Raw genomic sequence first — 23554 nt, forward strand, 5'->3', positions numbered from 1 at the left:
GTACCGACCGACCGCCGTGTCGTCCGCAGCCCACAGTCGCCATTGGATACGGAAATGGAGGGGCATGTGGTCAGCACACCGCTCTCCCGGCCGTGTGTCAGTTTACGAGGCCGAAGAGATGATTGATAGGGTAAAGAAAGGAAACGTATTGATTTAAAACAGCCTTTCTAAGAAAGGAAGAAACACTTGAACATCCGTGTTGTTTCACTCACATGCCCTACCAAGCTCCTAGTGGAATATCTTTGCGCTGTCCCACTTGAAGAGGATGCAGAAATTCACGGTACCGATCACAATTATATTAAATTGGAAAGGAAAGAACTTTTTTTCTCATAATGAGATTAAAAAGTTACATTCAGGCACGTTAGTTACCCTGCACATCACTGCCTACTCGTCAACACCAGGAAGATTTTTGGAAATATCATGTAATCGACACAACATACCACAAGAACTTCCCCATTTTGTATATCTTTCGATTTCAAAATTTGAAGATGACTTTGTTTCCTCCTTTTTCCAACAGAATTCAGACTGCGTGAGTTGTAGCCATTTCATCTTTTAAAAGGCTTTCCTAAAACACACTTCACCTGAACAAAACTCAGACTCGTCATTTTCAAGAAAAAGTTTTCGTACTGTTGGTATGGGACACTGTACATTTGGACTGCTTAGTGCGATTTATATATATTTTTTGTCTGGTACACCATGTACAGCGCGAATCGCGTCATACGTAGGGGGGCGAGGGGCTTGTTGTAAAAAGGGTAAGTAGTAACAGGCTCTTGTCACTAGGATCTTAAACTTTATTAGCGTATTTCTTTGACTCGATTTGACCTATAATCCGCGCCGCATCATATGGCCATAGCCAGTGTCCCGCCGGCCGGCGCAGTGAGCGGAAGTGTGCACGCGCTTCACTTTTGCCAGGTAATATAAAAATGTACTGTCGTAACATTTTGGTTTGCGTTATTATTATCGACTAATTGCAAACCTTCTATATATTATTTACATTCAAATTTTTCTATCTTTGATAATGTGTAACAGTTTTTCAGATTGCTAAATTGTTTAAATAGTTATCTTGATAAATGTTAAAAATCATACCATGGGGTTAGTTGTAACAAAATCCCGACGCTTGTTGTAACGTGTTACGACATGCCCCATGTTTTTCTTTTCTTTCTTCTAGAATGAGGGTGTGTAAAAGTAAGTCAGAGCGGGCAACACAAAGCCAAGGAGTGTACGAGTTAGCGGCAGCTGAAGTTGTAGAAAAAAAATGCAGTATTCGGAAAGCTAGTCAGACTTTCGGATTATGTCACGTCTCTCTTTATAGATACATAAAGATAAAGAAGAATAATGAATGTTTAAGAGTTGGTTATGTTAAGCCTAGGTAAGTATTTACTGGAGAAGAAGAGGGTAAGATGGCTTCCTACCTACTCAAGTGCGCCGAAATATATTTTGGACTACTTCCTATAGAAGTAAGGAAACTAGCTTACCAACGCGGTGTGCAGCTTAATGCTAAAAACATTCCTCCTTCTTGGCATCAAAATAACATAGCTGGTACTGACTGGTTCCAAAATTTTACGCGCAGAAATCCACAGTTAGCTTTAAAGACACCAGAAGCGACGTCTTTAAGTCGAGCGACGTCGTTCAATAAGACTAACGTTAATTCATTCTTTGCAATATATCAACGACTTCTCCAAAAATATCAGTTTAATGCTTCTCGAATATGGAACATTGATGAAACAGGGGTCACAACGGTTCAAAAATCTAAGAAAATAGTAGCTGCTCGTGGCCAAAAGCAAATGGGAGCTATCACATCGGCTGAGAGGGGAACTCTTGTAACACTTGCTTGTGCCTCTAACGCTGCGGGTAATTTTATCCCACCGATGTTCGTTTTTCCCAGGATCAAATATTCAGAAATGTTTATTCGTGGTGGACCTCCAGATTGCATTGGAGCTGGCAATTATGAATGACCGAAAAAGAATTTATAATTTTTATGGATCATTTTATCAAACACGCCAAACCCACCAATGAAGAGCCAGTTCTGTTGCTACTTGATAACCATAGCTCACACGTGAATATTGGAGTTGTTGAAAAAGACAAAGAAAATAATGTCATCATGTTATCGTTTCCCCGAACTGCTCCCACAATTTGCAACCTTTAGACGTAAGGCACAGACGGCATGTGCGCACAACATTCCGGGGAAAACGATGACACTATATGACAGCCCAGGTATTGTGAAAGAGTCGTTACCGCTTGCCTTAAACCCTGCTAATATTATGAGTGGATTTAAAGCTTCTGGGGTGTGGCCTTTGAATGCTGATATTTTCCAAGACTCCGACTTTGCGCCCTGTTATGTTACTAATCGTCCAGATTCTACACAAGAGCCAGATGTCGTAAATGTCACAGAAAATTTATGATTGAATCTTGAAAATCCAGTCTATTAGATTCTGCCCCTGAATCAGATATCAGCACCACGGAAATTATAAGCCAAATCGAAACTGCGAACGAACCAACTCCGAGTTGCTCCAGTCTACAAAAACCTTTTTCGCCATCGAAGATTAGACCTCTACCAAAGGCGCCACCAAGAAAAAACGAATACAAATAGCAGACGCAAAAGAAAATCTACAGTATTAACGGACAGTCCTGAAATAAAAGCTTTACAGAAGGAATATGAGGAAAAAATGAAGAAAAAACAGAAAAAGATGACAAAATTAAAGGAAAAGCTAAAGGAATGGGGAAGGGGAAAGGCAAAGGTAAATCAACAAAACATAAAACCAGAGTGGACAGAGCTAAAAAAAAATATTATGCTCAACTTCAGAATCTGAATCAGAAGAGTGGTATTGTCTGATATGTGGTGACGCTTACACAGATTCAAATAAAGAAGATTTGGTCGAGTGTTGCATTTGTAAGATGTGGGCACATGTTGGATGTGTTACAGGAGACACTATATCTTTTATTTGTATTAATTGTAGCTCAGATGATGACTGAATTTAATTATAACGAAAACCACCAAATGTTGATTCGTATATAAGTGCAATACTTTGTTAGATAGATATTAAAAAGAGATAATTACGAAGCATACCTTAGATATAAATACTTTAATTGCTTATGTGATTGAAAAGTGCCATGATGATTGTAAGTAGTGTTTAACTAAATAAAACTGTTAGTTACTTAATTTTTAGGTGTTAATTACTTAAAAAGTGTATTTAAGTTGATGTTTGATAAGAATTACATAATACCTACTTTAGAAAGATGTCAATTTTGTTGACAATAAACAAAGAATAAATGATTAGAGGTATTATTGTTGTTTTTTTTTGTCGTTACTACTTGCCCCGGTAGACGTTACAACTTGCCCCAAGCACGAGGTAAGTTGTAACACCGCACTTCTTCTAGCAAATAATTGATTGTAAAATAATGACCAATAGTTGTGGTATTATTTTTACATGATTTGGTAGAGGAAGAGTTACAGCATCCAGCCATCTTTATTTAGTAGCAATTTCATCAATGGATCTCAAGATATATCAGTTTTCATGAAAACTGTTACAACAAGCCCCTCGCTCCCCTATAGTGCACACAAGATGCCGTGGCCGCTAGATGCGCAGTCGGCTGGGGAAGCGTAAAGAGAGCAGCAGTGGTGGGGGTCGCTCAGAGCGCTGGACAGGAAGTGCCGTTCTAAACCGAAGCCTACACTCACATTTTTGTAAATGGTAAGCGGGGCCCCGCCACGCCCACACCTGCACGATGAACATTGAAAAAGATCTGTTACGACTTCTTTGGTTAGAATCCACAAATAATTCAGCCGAAAATGCAGCGATTTATTTTCGCCTGGTTTGTTCACCATTTGTAACTTTCAGAGAAGAGTCACGAATGGAGAATTTTGAGTAAAACTTACACATTTCTCTTGTTGCAATGTTAAAATTTGCTTCTTGTGCCAAAACTGAGCGGAGTTTACACAGTCTCACCTCACAGACATGTTGTGCAGACGCAATTGCAAGAGAATTCTGAAATAGTACTTTATTAAGTTTATTAAATGAGGAACTGAGGAAAAGTAAGGTCAGCATCCTGTGAAAAAGCACACCCTCGGTGCAAAATAAACGTGTAATCACTTCACTTATGTTTTTCGAAAACCCACAGCGTTCCTCGTTTCACCAGCTATCGATAGCCCTTAAAACTTAACATTGTTTCATCGGAGAAGTCTGTAGTTAGCGGAATAACAGGGTAGGTAATAACGTTTTTCGTAATAACCATACGGTAAAATATTCTCCTCTCGTGTGCTATCATTTGCCAAAATCTCATTTTGATATCTGAAACCGTTTATGAAACATGAGGAATGTTGTGTATATTTCGCTCTGGCTTTATGGCTGGTGCGGTGCGATCGCAAATGAGTGAGCCACGTCAGATCTCGAGATTGGTGACAGACAGTGACCTCCAACCAAGTGTAAAGAAAAATTCAAAATGTTAGCTAAATGTCATACGCAGCAACATCTTATGTAATATGTACCAGACGCAAAATCATAGCACCCCTGTTTTTCATTGCAAAAGTTTTCGAATTTCGCGCAGTGTCTTACTTCCACGTAAATATCCCAATAACTATAATTATTAATGCAATGACTGTCACATCATAATGAACCTGACATACAAAGTTACATGTAAAGCAGAAATGATTCTTTTTTACCAGATAGTTTCTGTAAAATCGTTTGAGAAAGATTGTAGGGCGTGCGCGTCGATTCTGTCAACGCCGACCGGCCGAAAGGTGGAAAACGCTTGTCAGCCTTCCCTTCAGAACGAACGAACTCGCCCACCTCTTGGCGTGTACGTGTTCATGGTTTAGTGAACAGCTTTTGTGGGAGCAGGAAAACGGTCCAGGGGCTTGATACGACAACGAAGCCTGGCAAGATAGCCCCACCTAGCCGTGTTTACACCTCAGTAGTCGATTCCGACTTCCTCACCTTTCAGCTTTAGCGCATTTTCAGGATATTCAGAAAAGTTTCAACGACAATATCAACTAACGCTATATCACTGTACTCGGCTGTACAAGAGCTTTCGAATTCAGTTAAACAAGTATTGGGTTTCTGCGTAAGTGGCCGGCCGGAGTGGCCAAGCGGTTCTAGGCGTTACAGTCTGGAACCACGCGACCGCTACGGTCGCAGGTTCGAATCCTGCCTCGGGCATGGATGTGTGTGGTGTCCTTAGGTTTGTTAGGTTTAAGTAGTTCTAATTTCTAGGGGACTGATGACCTCAGCAGTTAAGTCCCATAGTGCTCAGAGCCATTTGAACCATTTGACTCGGCGTAAGTTCGTAGCGTTTTTGAATAAGTTTCGTAAACACGACAAATACACATAACAGAAGCTTTAGTCATCAATAATATATTTTCCTACATCACTATTTACGACAGTCTGCCAACGCTGGGGTAGCTTTTCGCTTCCGCGACTGTAGAAATGAGTTGTTTTCAGGAGAATAACTCATCGAGCCCTGTTCGGAGCGCATTTTCATCCGGAAACGAAGTTCCTTGAAGGCTGTCCTATAGAGAATGAAAAAGGCGAAAATCTGAGGTCGCAAAACCAGGTGAATAAGGTGAGTTCGGAAAGACTTCCCAACCCCACACTTGTATAGCGGTTCCTCCCCCCCCCCCCCCCCGTCTAGCAGAATGCGAGAGGGCTTTATCGTGGAGTAGCATCACTTCACGCGCTCTTCCTGGTCGTTGCTCTTGGATTGCGTCTGTAAGACGTCACAGTTGTTGACAGTAAGTGTAAGCAGTGATGATTATAACTCGGGGAAGCAATTCGTAGTAAACTACACCGTCGCTGTTCCACCAGAAGCATAACATTATCATTTGTGGATGAGCGCATGTCTTTGTACGGGGAATTGCTGCTTTGTTTGGGCTCAACCATTCCTTTCTTCTCCTTGTGTTAACATAAAGACACCATTTCTCGTCACCGTAGGGATACAGAATACGAATGGTCGGTGTTGTTCACGAGGCAACTGATGACGAGCAAGAAGAGATGCACTTTTTTGTTGTTGATTTTTGTGATTTTGACTTAGAGCGTGCGGTACCCATACACCCGATTTTTGAACCTTTCCCATTGCATGCAAATGTGGCACGGTGGTGGAGTGATCACAGTTCATCACATTTGACAGTTCTCAAGTACACTGGCGTGGATCATCGTGGATTAATGCGTTTAAACGATCTTCACCAAACGCGAAAAGTCTTCCTGAACGTGGAGAGTCACTAATGTTGAAACGATCCTCCTTAAGACGACAAACCATTTTCTTACCGTGCTCTGCACAATGGTGTTATCCCCAAACACGATGCAAATGTTTCTAGCTGCCTCCGCTGCTGTCTCCCGTTTATTGAACTCAAACGGAAGAGTAATTCGGAAATGTTCCGATATCTTCATTTTGTAGCGTCCACAGCTCCACTCATTATCACCAAATGACAAAATGTAAACTCAAATAGCAACAGTAAACTACAAATAAAAAGTTACAATCGATAAATAAACCCGTAGCAACCGGAACACCAACATGCAAAGCAAAAACGCTCCGAAATTATCCACCAACCTAACATATCGTTTCATTTCTTGGAAAAGCGTACTAGTATTTATGTCTCCGTTAGTACAAATGTTAAGAAGATAAAACATGTGACAAAATTACGAACAACTGTGCGTGCTATATTTTGACGAAAACTTCATTTCGATATCTTAAATCATTCACGAAACAAAACGGATGTTAAATCTTACGCGACTTACCCTGTATGTGAAACACATAAAGTAACGCTACATTACAAACTCTCAAGCTTGCCCGAGGCAGGACTCTAACATGCAGCTATTACTTTACAAGCAGGTACGCTGCTCCGACAGCCGGTGAATACATGGTTTAGTTATTTGATTCCCGAATAGCCAACAGGAGCTAACTTGCTGCACTCGCCTGGCTTAGCTCGTAATGTATGAGACGCAACCACAGTTGGCATGCTATCCTATCGTGATATACATCTGCCAAATTCTCACAGCGTACTCGAGTTTCGTTCTCATCTTCCGGTCCATTGCTTCCCACTTGTATATACGAGTCTTACTCATCTCCTTACTGTGCACATTAAATCTCAACGCAGATTACGTCTATTACCTACGTGAACGTATGGGAGGATCTTCATTGAAAAGCGCTATTACGCACCACACAAGAATAACAAAAATTTAGAAAAAAATCGTCTCCAGAGCTGAAATATTACTTTTCTTTGTTGATTTACTTCTTCGTTAAGGATTACTAATAATGAGGTCACGGTTGTGAAGTGACCTAGATCATAAAAGGCGGTTACTACACTGTTCTCTGTAAAAGAACTCAAGCCTGCTGCCATAGCAATATTGGACGTTCTGTGTCTACGGTGGAACAAGAAGGTCGCATTCTGCTTCTGTGTGTTTGCCATGCGTGCTAAACTTGGTGCAGTTGTAAAATATGAATTTTGACTTCGAAGAAAGTGTGTCAATATAACATTTTTCTTTCGCAATGTGTGTGGGGAGTCTGGCGGTAACTTTTGTTGTACCACAACACTGAAAAATCAAAGAAACTGGTACACTTGCCTAATATCGTGTAGGACCCCCGCAAGCACGCATGAGTGCCGCATCATGACGTGGCATGGGCTAGACTAGTGTCTGAAGTAGCGCTGGAGGGAACTGACACCATGAATCCTGTTGGGCTGCCCATAAATCCGTAAAAGTACGAGGGGGCGGAGATACTTTCTGAACAGCACGTAGCAAACATTCCCAGAAATGCTCCATAAAGTTCATGTCTGGGGAGTCTGGTGGCCAGTGGAAGTGTTTAAACTAAGAACAGTTTCCTTGAGCCACTCCGTAGTAATTTTGGAGGTGTGGCGTGTAGCATTTCCTGTTGGAATTGCCCAAGTTCGTCGGAATGCACAATGGACATGAATGGATGCACGTGATCAGATAGGATACTTACGTACGTGTCACCTGTCAGAGTCGTATTTAGACGTATCAAGGGTCTCACATCACTCCAACTGCACACGCCCCAATCATTAGAGAGCATCCACCAGCTAGAACAGTCACATGCTGGCATGCAGTGTCCATGGATTCATGAAGTTGTCTCCATACCCGTACACGTCCATCCGTTCGATACAATTTGAAACGAGACTCGTCGGACCAGGCTACATGTTTCTAGTCGTCAACAGTCCAATGTCGGTGTTGATGGGCCCAGGCGAGGCGTAAAGCTTTGTGTCGTGCAGTCATCAAGGGTGCATGACTGGACTATCGGCTACAAAAGCTCATATCGAGGATGTTTCGTCGAATGGTTCGCACGCTGACACTTGCTGATGGCGCAGCACTGAAAATTTGCGGAAGGGTAGCACTTCTGTTACGTTAAAAGATTCTCTTGAGTCGTCGTTGGTCCCGTTCTTGCAGGATCTTTTTCCGGCCGCACCGATGTCGGAGATTTGGCGTTTTACCGGATTCCTGATATTCACGGTACACTCGTGAAATGGTCGTACGGGAAAATCTTCACTTCATTGTTACCTGGGAGGTGCTGTGTCCCATCGCTCGTGCGGCGACTATAACACCACGTTCAAACTCACTTCAATCTTGATAACCTGCCATTTATGAGCAGTAACTGATCTAACAACGGCGCCAGACACTTGTTGTCTTATATAGGCGTTGCAGACCGCAGCGTCGTATTTTGCACGTTTACGTACACTATGTGATCAAAAGCATCCGGACACGTGGCTGAAAATTGCTTACAAGTTCGTGGCGCCCTCCATCCGTAATATTGGGATTCAATATGGTGTTGCCCCACCCTTAGCACTGATGACAGCTTCCACTCTCGCAGACATTCGTTTAATCAGGTGCTGGAAGGTTTCTTGGGGAATGGCAGCCCATTCTTCGCGGAGTGCTGCACTGAGGAGAAATATCGATGACGGTCGGTGAGGCCTGGCCCAACGTCGGCGTCCCAGAACATCCGAAAGGAGTTCTGTAAGATTCAGGTATGGACTCTCACAGTGGAAAGCAAGAAGGTTAAAACATCAATGTAGGCCTGTACTGTGATAGTGCCACGCAAAACAACAAGGGGTGCAAGTCCCCTCCATGAAAAAGCAGGACCACACCGTAACACCACCACCTCCGAATTTTACTATTGGCACTACACACGCTGGCATATGACGTTCACCGGGCATTCGTTATACCCACACCCTGCCATAGGAGGCATCGTTTGGCATTTACTGGCGTGATGTGCGGCTTATGAGCAGCCGCTCGACCATGAAATCTAATTTTTCTCACCTCCTGCCTAACTGTCGTAGTACTTGCAGTGGATCCTGATGCAGTTTGGAATTCCTGTGGGATGGTCTGGATAGATGTCTGCCTGATACACATTACGACCGTCTTCAACGGTCGGCGGTCTCTGTCAGTCAACAGACGAGGTAGGCCTGTACGCTTTTGTGCTGTACGTGTCCCTTCATGTTTCCAGTTCACTATCACATCGGAAACAGTGGAGCTAGGGATGTTTAGAAGTGTGGAAATCTGGCGTAGAGACGTATAACACAAGTGACTCCCAATCACCTGACCACGTTCGAAGTCCGTCAGTCCCGCGGAGCGCCCCATTCTTACCTCTCACGATGTCTAATGACTACTGAGGTCGCTGATATGTACCTGGCAGTAGGTGGCAGCACAATGCACCTAATATGGAAACATAGGTTTTTGGAAGTGTCCGGATAATTTTGATCACATAATGTACCTTTGTATTTGAATACACGTACCTCTACCAGTTTCTTTGGCGCACCAGTGTATTTCATACACATTCAGCGCATGAAATGAGATTTTCATTGAGAATTCGTCTGTCGAATGACTAATGGTATGATGCGAACACAGTATTCGAAATAATGGCAATTTCTCTCTAGTATGATAGCAATGTCCTGGAATGATCAATTCAATATTATGAAAGGTGTTGATATTGACAGTGGAATGTCAGACAAAGAAACCTGAGTGGTATCTTCTGTGCTGACAGATTGTAAGCAACTATGAAAGCACCCCTTTCATTATTTTTTTGTTTGCAAAAGCCACACTGATACTGCCACGAACTCTATCTGCTTCAGACAAGCTCAGATGAACCACTAAGGTTCGTGTCCTCATAGGAAATTTTGATGGTTACTTAGTTAGTCTGTTAGTTCGTTTGTTTCATGTACCATGAACAACGTCCACAATAAATGTTCAAATGTGTGTGAATCCCTAAGGGACCATACTGCTGAGGTCATGGATCCCTAGACTTCACAATACTTAAACTACTTTAAACTGGGAACAACACACCTTCCACAATAAATCGTAATTATGTGGAACGAGTAATGTTATATTCACATCACAAATTATTTTGTAAATATGGCTACAAGCTGATCATTCACATGTAGTTTTTTTCCTTTTATTTTTTAATCTTTTTTTACAGACGTTTGTTATTCCTGCCCAATACATTTTACAAATTACAGTAACAGGAATTCTACAGAATAGAAGGAATTGTCAAGAAGAAACTTTTTCAGTTTGTTTTCAGATTGTACTTCGCTGTCAGACATCTTATTTTATTGGTAAGTGGTCAAATATTTTGATTGCAGCTATGTCCACTCCTTTTTGTGCTAAAGACAGCCCTAATGTGGCGTAATGAATTTTCTTGTATTTTAATTATGCACCATCATTGCTGCTTTTGAACTGCAGAGGATTATTTACAACAAACTTTATAGGCAGTTTTTGAGCAATAAAGACTGTCTTTTCCTGGAGATGAGTTACCCGAGAATATTACACCATATGACATTATAGACTGAAGTGCCAAAGAAACTGGTATAGGCATGCGTATTCAAATACAGAGATATATATGAGCAGGCGGAATACGCAGAATACAGAGCTGCGGTTGGGAACGCCTACATCAACAAGTGTCTGGCGAAGTTGTTAAATAGGTTACCGCTGCTACAGTGGCAGGTTGTCAAGATTTAAGAATCGTTTATCGTGACAGAAGTGTAATCCTTGCGAAAATTGCTGCAGATTTCAATGCTGGGCCATCAGTAAGAGTCAGCGTGCGAACCATTCAACAAAACATCATCGATATGGGCTTTCGGAGCCGAAGGCCCACCTGTATACCCTTGATGACTGCACGACAGAAAGCCTTACGCCTCTGCTGGGCCCGTCAACACCGACATTGAAATGTTGCTGACTGGAAACACGTTCCCAGGTCGGACGAGTCTCGTTTCAAATTGTATCGAGCGGATGGACGTGTACGGGTATGGATACAGCCTCTTAAATCCATGGATCCTGCATGTCAGAAGGGGACTGTTCAAGCTGGTGGAAGCTTTGTAATGGTGTGGGGCGTGTGCAGTTAGAGTGATAGTCTAGATACGACGCTGACAGGTGAAACGTATGTGAACATCCTGTCTGATCACCTGCATCCATTCATGTCCATTGTGCAATTTCAGCAGGACAATGCGACACCCCACACGTTCAGAATTACTACAGAGTGGCTCCGGGAACACTCTTCTGAGTTTAAACACTTCCGTTGGCCAACAATTCCCCAGACATGAAGATTATTGAGCTTATCTGGGATGCCCTGCAACGTGTTGCTCAGAAGAGATCTCCACCCCCTCGTACTCTTACGAATTTATGGACAGCCCTGCAGGATTCATGGTGTCAGTTCTCTCCAGCACTACTTCAGACATTTGTTGGGTGGAAAAGCTGTGGCCGATCAGACTGTAGGGAACAAGTTACGAGAAAGACCTTATCACCCAGACGTTCTTTTCGAATGCCTCACTTCACACGACAGTATCGTTCAGCTCGCCTTCAGTTCTACCATTCCAATGTCAACTAGCAACTTTGTCATTGGCGAAACGTCTTGTTCACAGACGATTCAGGATTTTCTCTGACGCAAAATGGTGACCGGTGTCGTTTGTGGAGACGCCGTAGTGTGCAGTACCTGCCAAGTATTGTCCTGGGAATCGATGAGTCGGCCCAGGGTCTGTTACTGTGGGGAGGCATCAGCTTCGAGAGCCGTACGAATCTTGTCTTTGCCCATGGTCGCCTAACCGCCAAGCACAACATCGAACAGGTCTGCTGGACCATGTGGTGACTGCTACATACGGTGGTGCCCCTGAATTCCGTCTCGCGCGGGATAATGCCTAGACGCATGAGGCAAGCGTCAGCAGCTATGCCTGGCGAAGCCTGGACACTGATGTAATGCAAATACCAGCGGTGAGTCCCGACCTAAACCCCGTCGACCATGTGTGGGACATGCCTAACAGACGTGTTCGTGGTCGTCCTGTTCCACCACAGTCTCACCAAGAACTCTCAAGGGCGCTCATGGAGGAAGGTGAACGGATACCAAGGGTGACCTCCATAGACTTATAGACTTACACGGGTCGTCCCACGTACGTGTCAGGCGCTGGTGAACAGTCATGGAGAACGTATACGTTACTGAAGCTCCCAAACTGGGATGACGGGATGAATGATTGTTTCCGCTTTGAGTTCGGCACCTGTCGGACATTTTAGTTCCTGTTATGTAAATGAACAAAGCTGTAATGATGTTTTGTTGTGTATTTAATTTGTGAAAGAATAAGGTACAATTTGGTAACATACTCATTCCTCAGTTATTGGTTAATGGAATATGGTAGACGCCCAAAGCCTTGTTACCCTAATTATTTTGAGCAGTGTATTACAACACCGCTTACACTTTGATGTCCATCCAACTCTCCTAAAAATTCTGAAGTAGTAACGTGAAAAATAACCCGCGCTTTCTTATCATACGAAGCGAAAATCCATAGTCACGGTTTAAGGCTTCTTATGTTCACCAAGATGCTAGCACTTCCTGCGACTTAACGTAAATTAACATTCAGCCACCTTAATTAAACACTGTTTCCACCGCCGATGATATACATCTGCAGTTAGTCATTCCCTGTGACATCGATGCAAGCTATCATCATGTTACAGCGTCATTAGTTTGAGTGCAGATCACTTCACACGCTTGCCATCAACATTCCGAACAAATTAATATCTTTCATTGATAATCGTCCGTCACCAACAAAATTTAGTAAACATGTAGTGGAAAAGGGAATCCTGAGTTAACTACATACAGCCGAAGCAAGGAAGACCACGGTTTAATGTCCCGTCAATAACGAGGTCGTTAGAGACTGAGCGCAATTTCTCAAGGAACTTTTGAGGGATAGGGAAAGAAATCGGCCGTACTCTTTCAAAACATTTCGGCGTTTGCCTGGAGCGACTTAGTGAAATCACGGAGAACCTAAATCTGGATGTCTAGATGCTGATTTGGATCGTCGTCCTCCCGAAGGCGAGTCCACTGTGCTAACGACTGCGCTACCTCGCTCGGAAGGTTACCTACGGACAGACGGGTGTCCTCGTCGTGTGCTGTGGTGAAATTAGCTTTAGGAAGTGATAGTGAAGCTAAAGACGTCTGAGGTGTCAGATCAGAGGGGTGTTCTGAACACAATTTCGACACAAGTCACCTCGATAGACTGTGGAGTGGAAGGGGTAGGCTAACAATAGAACAGCGCATCACCATTGACTAGACACTCATTTATTGAACACATAAGACAGGTATTACCTAAAAGGAACAATCAGTACAAATTACAAAATAATATTCATTTCTACTCAAACAATTAAACAGGCAAACAACAATCATTTAACTGAAACCCTTTTAAGAAAGCAAGACTAGAAAATTTGAATGATGAGTTAAAATCATATTTAAATAGGCTCTGACCGAGCACATATTTTAAAACGAAATACTTCCTTTAAGGAACCAGCGATCAAAATTCATTACATAATCCTCAACATATTACATCCAAGACATTTAAGATTAAACAGTAATATATAACATCAGAGAGCTGCAGTCCCAAGTTTTAAGCAGCACGTTTCAGATGAACTGCACTGCAACAGTACAATACAAGTCCCTCAGAGGATCTCCCCACACAGGAAGTTATTGCCGCAATCGACAAAATATCAACATCATTCCATGTACAGACATAAAACAAACTAAAAGCTCTCTTAAGTTTGGTACAGTTAATTCCCTTTCAACATAACATACATCGCAAGTCTAACCCTAGGACGGCACCGACACCCCGCAATTTAGCACGCGAAAAACTACAGCGATGCACTCATCGCGTATCCTTACAAAATCCAAGAACAGAGAGCCGGCTCCCCAATAGCGGAACATTTAACCACGCGCAGCGTGCGGGTTTGCGGGATGCTGATCTCGCCCTTAACCTCAACACCAGTTCAAATACTAGTCAGCCTACAATCTTGAACCACCATACACGTTCCTTCAGTTACTGCATAGAAAGCCAATGTGATAGGCAAACAGACCAGCATACGATAAAAGCTTAATCAATTTCCGTACTAGACAACCCTTATGAATAGTAGCCGTAATTTTTTATTTTATAACGTGGGCACACCCACAATCAAAAGACAAACAACGCCAATCATAAGGACAGTAGCACATAAGCAAGTAGCAATGATAACTTCTGCTTAGATTGGCTACAAATCAGCGCGTGATTTAACACACCAGAGAACAGTCTTTACAACATAATCATCAATACAATAGCAAATTACTCTCACGTGTACTCCCCCACGATTTCGATTTGCAAAGCCATAGACAAAACGTGGAGAACGTATCACTTAGACCAACATCATGCTGCTCCCTCAGTTACCCCAAAGACTCCCTTAGTTGCACAGCAAAGAACCAGACCTAATGAAACCACCACAGTTTTCGCCTCTAAATTGTCACAGTACAAGTGAGACTCAATCACAAATGTAATTTTACATCACCAGTTCCCGTATAGTCAATACAAGCTCCTGATTTTCACCCGTTTATAACGGCAGGCAGCAACATCGTACGGAAAAGAGCGTAGACACAAGCTCTTACCAATTCTCTTCAACGAAAACAGCCACCGCAACTCTCGGGAACCACTGGGACATCCAATGCAAAAACCGTTACTCCTTCACACAAATTACAGGACGCCCGCTTCCCGCTGCTTGCTACGGCGCCTTCCGTTCAGAGCCAACTCCACCACGTCCCGGAGTAACCCCCCCCCCCCCCCCCCCCCGGACCGCGCCACGTTACTCCTCGCGTAGGCCCCAGAGGGCGCTGCTTACCGCCCTGACCGTGGCAGGAAAGATAAACCACCAGAGTGGCACTATCGATATGAGCCCCCACGGCTCAACGTGTGTAACACATATGTCAGTGTGATACATAATTACCCATAAACATTTCATTTACTTCGCAATCACCGCTGTATATAAGTATCAACTGTAATATAAGTCGAGATGGAGTCGTATATTTATACTTCTGTTACACATATAGGAATCATAACACTCACATATGAATTCCTATCAATACATGAAAATAGCGTTCCATTAGAGAGGTGTGTCGGCCTCAATATGTTGCTGACTGTATAGACCACCAACACTTAACGAAAAAAGTAACTACTATAAAACTTAGTTCAACATGGAGATGATTTCGGCTCGACGCAATTAGGCGATAGCGGCCATCATTTCAATATTTTAGACAACTGGAGCGAGAAAGTAAATTTGAGAGTGCAATGCGACTTTTGCAAATATGTATACCTCACATATTAACATTTTCAACGACCCGTACAAATACAGGCTGTTGACATTGCCATCACCGTGCCGAGACCTTCAGACTATTATTATGGGGACACATAACAGTAATTAGGAAGCGAATATCTATACTACGATAAGAAATTCGAGGTTAAACACAAATATTTTGTCAGCAAATCATACTACAAAACTTATTCGCTGTACAGTTTCCTCACAGCAGCTATATCTTTTCGACATACGACGAAAGGAATGTTTCCTAAAAACCCTTACGGCAAAGGAGAGTGTGTACGATGTAGATGGAATACATATGTTAAGCACTGAATATATCAAAACTTAGAAGAAATAACTAGCTAGGCTGCGCAAAATTCACAGTAACGCATGTGTACCTGTACCGCGAGAAAGAGAGTAACTATCGAAGTAAATAGTGCTATAAACGTATACTTTACGTATTATTAACACAAAAGCAGATGGCTGCGTGATCAAAATACAGGCTAAACAAATCGGAAAAAAATCAACGTGTTACAAAAATTTCAGCCGCTACACCTCAAACTCGCAGAACGAAAGGATGATTGTGATGGAATTTATACTGATCACGTGGCCAATAAAAACAACCGACTAAACACAATACAAACCTTAAAACCATGCAATAAATCCTGTGAGATGTTCTGCGCAACAATTATGACCCAAAAAAATGTAAAGAGGGCTTCGCTTTATTAAAAAACGCTCGCTCATGTGTGCGTATTCCATACAAGCAACACTGAGAGGCTGGCACCGCTCCTCTCTTTGGGCCAAGGGTACACCAGCACACGAAAATAATCATGACATTAGCTATGAACACGTCCTGGAGTGAAAGCGTGTTCACTGCACACAATAAGTTGTGGAAGGTTTTGAGACACACATCCAGTTACAGATTTCAGTATTCCGTGTTCTGTAGTCTATAATACTTACGTGCACCTAAGAGTAGGTTACCAGCTTGAACGTATATTTAAAATGTGTGCTGTAGATCTTTTTTTCAAATGGCTCTGAGCACTATGGGACTCAACATCTTAGGTCATAAGTCCCCTAGAACTTAGAACTACTTAAACCTAACTAACCTAAGGACATCACACACACCCATGCCCGAGGCAGGATTCGAACCTGCGACCGTAGCAGTCCCGCGATACTTTTTTTTTTTTGGTAATTAAAATAAACGAAGTAAACTTTCCCACTTTACTATTTGTGAAGCAGTAGCACTCCACCATTGAAACAGATAGTTCCTGTGAGTTAGTATGGGTAGAGGCTATGCTTGACAACTGGAATAAATTAATAACTGGTTCCTTTTATGATCTCCCAACTCAGATGATACAGTTGCTGGACAGTTTAAAAAAAAACTTGAGTCTCATTTCAAATACGTACCCCACTAAATTAGTTATAGTTCGTGGTGACTTCACTCTTCCCTCTACATGCTGGCGGAAATACATGTTTGAATTCGGTGGCAGGCATCAAACGATACTTCGAAATCATACTAAATGCTACCTCCAAGAATTATTTTGAACAATTAGTTCAGGAGCCCACTCAGAATGTAACTGCTTCCGAAAACATTCTTGACCTCTTAACTGCAAATAATTCTGAGCAATACGAACTTCCGAATCATGTCATTCAACCCCAATGCGGGAAGAGAACCGCTCCATACTCTCCATACTCATTTAATTTGTCGATAGTGAGCAGCTCTATTGCTTTTACTTTGATAAAACAACGTAAAGAGTAAATCCCTCTCACCTTGTCCATAACCACGTTGACTTCCTGCGAGCGTAGTACACACTGCTACTTGTGTTTGAACCCCACGTCACCATACCAGAAGCGGCGCCTAACAACGAATTATGGCACTAACACTACTAACAACGAAAATCATACAAAGTTGGGTACTCACACAGTAAATAGTTTCCTGTCAACACTGGCTCAAGTAGCGAAATTTTAATTGTAGCCACCCTGCATACTACAGATTGTACTAACATCATCATACAGTGATGATTGGAAAGAAAATGAAATGTTTAGCCGGCCGAAGTGGCCGAGCGGTTAAAGGCGCTACAGTCTGGAACCGCACGACCGCGACGGTCGCAGGTTCGAATCCTACCTCGGGCATGGATGTGTGTGATGTCCTTAGGTTGGTTAGGTTTACGTAGTTCTAAGTTCTAGGGGACTTATGACCACAGCAGTTGAGTCCCATAATGCTCAGAGCCATTTTTTTGAAATGTTTATTGGTAGTCATGTATCACGTTGCAGTATGTGCTATCTATCGGGTCTTAAACACGGCCGGCCGAAGTGGCCGTGCGGTTAAAGGTGCTGCAGTCTGGAACCGCAGGATCGCTACGGTCGCAGGTTCGAATCCTGCCTCGGGCATGGATGTTTGTGATGTCCTTAGGTTAGTTAGGTTTAACTAGTTCTAAGTTCTAGGGGACTAATGACCTCAGCAGTTGAGTCCCATAGTGCTCAGAGCCATTTGAACCATTTTTCTTAAACACGTCGTTAGCTCAAAGAAAACTTCATCGTAGCACCCGATGAGGACATCCGTCTCTCCTACGGTAACATGACTGAGCGAAGTGGCACAGCGGTTAGCACAACGACTCGACGGTGCAAATCCGCGTCTGGCCATCCAGATTTGGGTTTTACGTCATTGCACCAAATCGTTCCAGGCAAATGCCTGGATGCTCTGAAAGAACCTAGCCGATTTCTTTCCCCAGCCTTGTAACATTCCGCGGTTGTGCTCCATCTCTAATGAGCTCGATGTCGACGGGACGTTAAATCCTAACCTTCCTTACTTCGGTAATACTTGTTAACGTAGAATCCCTTTTACAATACGTGCTCAATAAATTGTGTCGGTGACGGACGAGTTTCGATGAAAGACATTAAATTGTTTCAACATGTTGATAACATGTTTGTGAAGTGATCGGTGCTCCAACTAATCACACTGTAACATGATAGAAATTTGGATTGGCGTCCAAGACGCTGTCTACCTGCAGATGTATATCATTGACGATGGCAGCAGTGTTAAATTAAGGTGACTGAACGTTATTTTACGGTATGTCAGAAGGAGCGCTAGCATCTTGGTGTAGAGGAAAGGTGCCTATTATGCGATAGTTCCCTAATATGAGACACCCCAACTGTGCTCATGTTAGGGGTTGCACTCAGGTGGAGAGTTTCTTAAACACGTCTATTGCGTGCCAGACGACGACACAGCGAGTAGGACGCCATAGTTGAGCCGGACACAGTACGTAGAGGTTGATACAAAATTTCTTTAGTTTGGAGTTTTTGCGACATCGGTGTTAAGACAATATTTCAGCTTAAAGGTGAGTGGGTATTATTGCACTCTTTTATTGATGTTATTTGTGACGGTATTACCTATAATAATTGACAATTAGGTTCATTTTCCAACGAACGTTGTTAGCAAGTGCGTGATTCTTTGTGTAACATGGCGAAATTCCTAATATGCGATAGTATGGGGATCCAAATACGCGACAGTGTCGCATATTACGATACCTATCGCATATTGGGGGAACTTGTTCTCTCACGATTTGTTATATGTAATTTACGCAATACTATCATGAGATAACAATGTTTCATCATTTATTGTAGTAAAATTTTGCCAAGTGAAATACTGCCTTGCAATGGAAGAGCGATTTTGTGCGCTTAAATGAAGGAAATACGAAGTATAGCCTTCCAGTTACCTGTCAGGAATAGGCTGAAGAATCCCTTCAATTCAGAAAAGGCTTCAGCAGGAAAGAAATGGCTCCGAGCTTTCCTTAACAGACATCCCATTTTATAAATGAGAACTCCTCAGGGTCTTGCAGCAACAAGAGTGAAAGCTTTAACTCCAGAAAATGTGGGGAGATTTTTTTATATTTACGAATCTGTGCTATCTAAAGTCAACCATAACCAGCATCGAGTCTTCAATGTTCTTGAAACTGGGGTGACGTCTGTGCAGCACAAACACAGCAAGGTTATTGCTATGAAAGGGAAGAGACAAGTTGCTGCCTTGACTTCAGCAAATAGGGAAAATCCCATCACAGTTGTAACGTGTATGAACGCAGCTGGCACTTATGTTCCACCACTAATCGTCTTCCCAAGGAAGAATATGAAGCAGGAATTGATGGACGGTGCACCTGCAGGATTGCTATCAGCTTGTCATCCAAGTGGTTGAATACAAACACATATTTTTACTCAGTGGTTTGATCATTTTGTGAGTCATGTATAGCCATCTTCAAATGACCATGTCATTTTGATTCTTGATGGGCATTATTCCCACACAAAGAATCTTGATGTGCTAGATAAAGCACGTGAAAACAATGTTCATATTGTATGTTTGCCACCTCACTCAAGGCATAAAATGCAGCCACTTGACGTCGGATTTATGGGGCCTTTGAAAACCTACTATGCCTAAGAGATAGAAACATGGTTAGCAAGTAACCCAAGTTGTGTTATCACCCCATTATTTACAGCCAGGTTATTTGGGGCAGCTTACAAGCGAGCAGCATCAATGGAAGCATCTGTGAATGCCTTCAGAAAAACAGATCTCATCCCATGCAACAGTAACATCTTTACGGAACATGAATTTTCAATTCATCGCCATGCTGCCGCTCTTCATGAAAGAGATGCCAAAAACGAAAATGAAACTATTGATGGTGATGGTCAAGCTGTGAGCCCGGCAGACATCAGACCTCTCACACACATCGCAAAACCACCTGGAAATAGTCAACTATAACTTCAGCTCCTTATGTGAAGCAGTTTCAAGAATCTAAACAGAAGAAATCAGAGGCTGAAGCTAAGAAAGCAGCCAGAAATTTATTTGGGGAGAAGAGTGGAAAATCTTCAAATCGTAGACCTAAAGCAGAAGAATTGTCTAGTGACTCGGCATCCGATGTACATCTTGATGACAGTGGGGATTCAGACAGCAGTGATGACGATGAAGCAGAGTGTCTGTTCTGTACTGGGCGCTTTTCTGAAGACAAGCACGGGGAGAAATGGGCACAGTGCACGAAATGTTATCGCTGGGCTCATGAAGATTGCGGTGTCACAGAAGACAATTTTGTTTGCCCCGTATGTCGTAAGTATAAACCTAAGTAGTGTGAAACGAGAGAAGGTTAACAGAAATGAACATGTAAAAATTGTATATTCATGTGTCATTATTCTGTAATAAAATAATTAAAGCAAAATATTATTACTGTCTTATATTAGGAAACCTTGATCTCATTTCTAAGAAATGCCTTGTTTGTGAAGATTTAATAACTACTCTGAAAGATTGTTTATTATTGCAAATACGATAATTGTATGATAAAATTAAATAATGCAAGATATTATTGCCATCATAAAAAACACAATTGCACTTACTTTTAGGCCTTTCAAATGGGTTTACAGAAGTGTATCTCATATTAGGCACCTTTCCTCTACATAAAAAGCCATAAACCGTGACTACGCACTTTTATTTCGCATAGTAAGAATATGCAGGTTGTTCGTCACCTTACGGCTACAGAATTTTTAGGACAGATGGCTGGGTATGAAAGTGTGATTGGTGTTGTAATAGTTTAAACAATACATATGTTGAAAATAAGCACATATTAAGAAAAACTACACATGCTGGGACTCGAATCCAGAGCCTTACAGCTACATGACTGTTTGGACGATTGGATTGGATTTTAAAGTAGGAATCGTATTTAAGTTTATGCACTTACTTGGTTTTGATAATTTCACTTGAATCAAATTAAATGTAAGAAAATAAAGATGATAGGGTTCGAAGCGAGAACCTTCCGACTAAAATGATGATTGGCAGTTGGGTATTCTTGTGATACCATATACCTCTGGACTGTATTAGGAATGTTTCTTGGATTGAGTCACGGCTGTTTATGACTTTATACAACTGTCTAAAAGTAAAAGTACGTCACAGTAATTAGGGCATGCCCTTGATTTGCGCTGGGAAAACAGTTACCCTCTATTCACGCTCACTAAAATCCATAACACTCGCCGAGAAAAAACCCGAAAGTGCCTAATCTCCAGTAAAGCCTACTGTCTTGGTTCGTAACACTGGTTATCACATAAAGACATGAGCAACTTTCTGCTTTTTTAACCAGGTGGACAATGAGCCATCAGTAATGACATGGAATGTGACCCAAAGGTCATATTTTCTTCGCTCATTGTAGTGTTCCAGAACTGTGTGAGTTATAGATGCAGAGAGGCATGGGAATTGGTCTGTATGATGATAGTGCACATAGCAGCCTCCCTACTTGGGGTTCTGTATTCCTGCTGTAGTAACGTCCTTCGGTAACTGGTGGAGATGGTCGAACTTAGCAGATGGTGCCACTGACACATAAATTACTTATTGAAACTCACTGTATTATTGAAATAATGATGAATAAAGTGGACAATCTTTTTCGAAACGCTGGAGATATTTTCAGTTCCACAATCAGCTCTCGAAAAATGCAGTGTGACAAAAGTGCTCGTTATCGTTCTTTCTTCCTTTTCGACTTTTATTGACGCTACCTGATGAGAATCTACGGCAGTGATCAAGCCGGCCGCTGTGGCCGAGCGGTTCTAGACGCTTCAGTCCGGAACCAGGCGACAGCTACAGTTTCAAGTTCGAATCCTGCCTCTGGCATGGCTGTGTGTGATGTCCTTAGGTTAGTTAGGCTTAAGTAGTTCTAAGTTCTAGGGGACTCATGACCTTAGATGTTAAGTCCCATACTGCTCAGAGCCATTTGATTTGTTTAATAAGTTCAAATGGCTCTGAGCACTATGGGACTTAACATCTGTGGTCATCAGTCCCCTAGAACTTAGAACTACTTAAACCTAACTAATCTAAGGACATCACACACATCCACGCCCGAGGCAGGATTCGAACCTGCGACCGTAGCAGTCGCGCGGTTCCGGACTGAGCGCCTGAACCGTTAGACCACCGCGGCCGGCGTTTAATAAGTGATGAGCTCGTGGCTGCAGCGCATGCGCGGACAAATGGAAATAAGCGCAGAAAGAGGGTGAGACTCGCTTATCGGGACCCTTAGATTGAAAAAAGTTTTGTTACCCAAATGCATTTGGTGTGCTTCCCAGACTTTTTTTGTTGCGTGGATATTACTTTACAGTCATCTATACTGACCGAAAGAGCGAAATGGATACTATCAGTTTACATACGAAGGACTAACGAAGTTGACTGTCCTCACGGATTACATTTGGTATTGTCATTGTAGGGCTATGGTAATAATCGTGTCTGAAGCAAACACTTACATCCAGTATCTTCAACGGTTTGAGGACTGCGGCTGTTAATTAGAATGAAACAACTCTCCGTCAGTCACGTAGTTTTATTTCATTGACTACGCACTTCGGTGCTTAACCATCGTCATAGTTGTATCAAGGTCCCGGGTTCGGTTCCCAACCGAGTTGGGGATTTTCTCTGCCCGGGACTGGGTGTTTGTGTTGTCCTCATCATTTCATCATCATCATCATTCGTGACAGTAGCTCGATTGGATTGCGTGAAAAATTATACTGAGTAAAAATTGGGACTTTGTACGGGCACTGAAGACCGAGCAGTTGAGTGCCGCACAAACCAAACATCATAATGAACATAATCGTTGTGGTATCACATATCGATACCACCCGCGGGCGTCAGATTTGTCAACGGGACTGGAAGTTCCCGTCACACGCAGACAGCAGTCGTGCGGAATCCAGCGGACGCAATGGGCAGGCCTGCTGAACGCCTCCGTACCACGAGCGCCATCTGCCGCTACGATGTAGGACGACCGGCGGCAGCGACACACACATTCGCACTAGGAGTCCCTTCGCTACGTGATGCTATGCAGGCGCCGCCTAGTCCTGGCTTCGATTTCACCGTTTGTGCTATTGTTTGGAGAGCTTAATCCTTGGTGCTATTCTAATAGCTTAACTTGCCACTTGCTACTTATTTTTATCAGTCTTCGCACACTTGGAGAAATGCAAGCTAAGTTAATTTTATGTTT

The sequence above is a fragment of the Schistocerca serialis genome, chromosome 3 (genome assembly GCF_023864345.2).
Source record: "Schistocerca serialis cubense isolate TAMUIC-IGC-003099 chromosome 3, iqSchSeri2.2, whole genome shotgun sequence".
NCBI classification, from domain to species: domain Eukaryota; kingdom Metazoa; phylum Arthropoda; class Insecta; order Orthoptera; family Acrididae; genus Schistocerca; species Schistocerca serialis.